The 3955-nt window shown below is 40.2% G+C and overlaps 1 long non-coding RNA gene across 1 annotated transcript; it reads right to left on the bottom strand.

Annotated features, from left to right (window-relative positions):
* Positions 1 to 226: 226 nt before the first annotated feature.
* Positions 227 to 2829, bottom strand: LOC120859848. Its single transcript, XR_005720169.1, has 2 exons — positions 1699 to 2829; positions 227 to 837 (listed from the first exon to the last, which is right to left on the bottom strand). It is a non-coding gene; the product is annotated as an uncharacterized LOC120859848 (long non-coding RNA).
* Positions 2830 to 3955: the final 1126 nt, after the last annotated feature.

Genomic DNA, 3955 nt, shown 5'->3' with positions numbered 1-3955 from the left:
TGGAAATACAAGAATCAGCAGGATCAAGTTCAAGAAGAAGCCATATGGCTTTTAGAACCCAATGTGAAAAGACATGTACAACAGGAATTAATACACAGTTTAACCATTCTTACAAAATTAATGGGAGGTTTTAAGGAATTCCTTTTTTTTTAAGTGCAGAAATGATCTTCAATAGTCCAAGTGAGAGATGACAGATTTACAGGCACTTCAGACAAGATGACTCCAGTCATATAAAAGTTTAGTTTTATTATAGGCACTATATGCAAACATTCAGTACTTTTTGCTACTTCTACAATCTTTTAGCAGGGTCGTCAGTTACAATTCGAATAAGAAAATATAAATAAAAATTATACACTTTATTAACAAAATCTACTTTGAATGATTCTATAACTTTTCTAATGCAAACCCACTGATTTACTCCCGTCGATAATGCTTCTTTCTGTTCTTTCAATTATAAAGTCTCTGAAGACCCAGAACACAGTGGGATGGATCTTCCATTGCGGCAGGAAATGTTAAATAAGTAACTCTACATAGTTTCTCTGGTATGTGTTCGCTTTTTAATTTTGATTAACTGCCATATTTTAACACAAGGACTATAAGACAATGTTTGACAGCTTATATGGTCACCGTTCACTAGCGCTTTGTCCCAGCCTGGACACTGACCATGGTGAAATAGATGCCTTTCTGTGCCAGCAGCTGCTGGTGTGTGCCTTGCTCCTTGATTCTGCCATTCTGAAACACCACTATCAAGTCTGCGTTCTGGATGGTGGACAGCCGGTGAGCGATTACGATGCAGGTGCGGCCCTCTCGGGCTTTGTCCAGGGCTTCTTGGACAACCTGTTCAATAATCACACAAATTACCTCTGGTCAGAATAATCCTTCCCCTTGAATTCCTCCTTCACAACAAGCCTCACCGTTAATGTATCCAACGATAAGTGCTTCTTTAACAGTGTCAGTGGAATACAATACATATTTTACAAAGCAAGGGATCTGTTATACTGGAAGATACCGAATCCTAGTTTGGGTTAGTTCTTGGGTAGGGGCTATCTCCAAGTTGTGACTATAAATACAGCCCCTGCGATCATTTAAAAGCATTCAGTAGTGGGCTTAGCCACGCAGCATCCTTCTGGTCTAGCACTACAGTTAAGTCAGGAAGCCTAGGCACAGGCCAAACACAGCTTCTTTGAATTTTGGTATTTTTAAGATTAAAAAATAATTCTCAGTACAACATTATAAAACAACTATATTCCAATAAAAGATTAAAAAAAAAAAACTCAGAATGAGTTTATCATTCAGATACCTGAATACTCAACTTTTTCTCAAACTAAAAACAATAGCTAGTATTTACCTTAAGGAACAGCCAGGTTTAAACATTTTTCTATGCTTCCACTTTTTTATACAGTTTTTGAGGAGATGCTGTCAGTAGAGATGGGACCATGCCTCCTGAATGCAACTTCTTGGATCAATACAAAGTGATCCAGGGCTATTTTTTGGAGCACAAGTGCTATAAGACTAACTGCCTCATTTCATCTTAGTTCTCTTGAATGACAGCTACAGAAAGTGTTTAAATTCCACTGAAAGTAACAAAATTCGTTATCAGCCTGAATTTTGTTCTCTACTGTGGAAGAGAGTAGCGCAAATTTAAACCATCTAAGGACAGCTGCTTCAAGTGTGAATGAGTCCAATTTAAATTCTCACCTTTTCACTTTCCGTGTCCAGAGCTGAGGTAGCTTCATCCAGAAGCAAGATGTGAGGCTGTCTAACAAGGGCGCGAGCTATGGCAATGCGCTGTTTCTGGCCACCAGAGAGCTGAGTTCCTTTGTCCCCTACTCTGGTGTTGTATTTCTGTAAACAGGGTTTTGTTATTATGAAAAGCAGAACTGATCAAGCTGTGAGAAAGAGTCTGCTTGCAGAAAATAGGATAACCACGTCCATATACACAAAAAGGTTGAGGTTCAGAAGCTAAGAATGGGTTGATGAGTTTAACAGCAAAAACATAGCTCTAAATGGCAGGATTAATTTCTCTTCTTGAAATGTGGACAAATTAACCTGAGGAAGACTACTGCTGCAATGTTAGTCTCTTCAAGCCTTCTGGTTTCACTGTATTTGGGACAAAGACTGGTCAGAGGAAGGAAATTTGATTTTAACAGGCTATGCATAATAATATAATTGAAGCTCATTTTATTTATGACCAGTAGGTGATGCTCTCTGCATTATTTCAAAAAGTGAGGAAGGGAAGATTCTTAGAATGCTAACCTTTTGCTGTCTGTTTTTATAAGACTATTTCCAAAGCGTCAACAATTTTAATGGATGCTAAGAAATTCTATTTTGGTATCTAACTTGAAAAGCTGAACTCTCCTGATTTACTTTTGTTTTTAGAATTCTCCTGAAATTTTTCACATATTGTTTCCCACAGTAGATAATTAAGTATTAAATGTGATGATAATGACTAGAATTAATAGGGTAAATAAGTGAGAGGAGAAATGCAATGTATAACCTAGAAAACAACATTATCTTCTTTTATTCTCAGATCCTTGCCAGGCTGAAATTTTGTAAACTGTGGGCTCTGATTCTGTTATCCAGAGTTTGATTTTAAATCATGTCCTACCTCCTACTCTGTTGGTGAGAACGTAAGCTGGTGCGGCCACTATGGAAAACAGTATGGAAATTCCTCAGAAAACTAAAAATAGACTTAGCATATGATCTAGTAATCCCACTCCTGGGCACACATCCAGACAAAACTCTAACTCAAAAAGATACGTGCACCCCTATGTTCATAGCAGCACTATTCACAATAGCAAGACATGGATGCAATCTAAATATTCACTGGCAGATAAATAAGTTAACAAAGGTGTGGTACAATGGAATATCACTCAGCCATAAAAAAGAATGAAATAATAACATTTGCAGCCACGTGGATGCAAATAGAGATTATCACACTAAGAAAGTCAGAAAGAGAAAGACAAATATCACATGGTATCACTTACATGTGCCACCTAAACTATGACACAGATGAACTTAGCTGTGGAGCAGAAGCAGACTCGTGGACACAGAGAACAGCCTTGTGTTGCCAAGGGGAGCAAGGCAGGGGGAGGGACGGAGAAGGGAGGCTGGCGTAAAGCAGAAGTAATTATTATATACAGGAGGGATACACAGCAAAGTCTAGTATGAACCACAAGGGTGAAGAAGTAGGTCCTTGGACAGAAAGTAGGACTTGAGAGGTTTTGCCTTTTCTTTCCACATGTAGACACTGAGGAAAAGAATTCTGATGTGTACAGGCGTGTTCTGTGGACAGAGCCCAGAGCCCAGGAAGATGGGTCCCTGTGGCAGACAAGTGAGGGGGGCAAGATACATTTCATAAGCTAGATGATAATCACTCTCAGTATTTGTCTTTGTTAACCTCTAGCCCAGTGGTTCTCTAACTGTACCTGCATCAGTTATCACCTGGGGTATTAGAACACAATTTCCTAGACCCCAGTTCCAAGTTTCTGGTACAGCAGGTCTGGGGTAGGGCCTGAAAACCTGCATTTCTCACAAGATCTCAGGTGACACTGAGGTGCTGGCCCATGCCCAGACTAACTGACCTCATCATTAGTGAAGGGGACTAAAGTTATGCACTGAATGTTCGAGCTTTGGGAAGGGCCCATTATCCACAGATGGGCTAGAAGTTAAAGCAGGGGAGAGAGGGAACACTGCTTCTCCCTGGAGGACTGTGATGTGTGGTGACGGCAGTGATCCAGAGAAGAGCCTCAAGAAAAGGCAGTCTCGGGAGCAGCCTAGGGCCATAAGGCATTGTCACCTTTCCCCACGAGGAGAGAACCTTCTCTGCCGGTTTGAAGTTGAGCTTTGTTTTCAGGGGGCAATTCCTTATAATAAAGAACATAACTTGTGATAATGGGGGGGGGCATGAGACAAGACAGGTCTAGTGTATATGTGTTGTCGTGTCTGAGTCTTG

This window comes from Oryx dammah, unplaced genomic scaffold, assembly GCF_014754425.2.
Source record: "Oryx dammah isolate SB20612 unplaced genomic scaffold, SCBI_Odam_1.1 HiC_scaffold_3538, whole genome shotgun sequence".
Taxonomy (NCBI): Eukaryota; Metazoa; Chordata; class Mammalia; order Artiodactyla; family Bovidae; genus Oryx; species Oryx dammah.
This window is presented reverse-complemented; position numbering and strand designations above follow the sequence as displayed.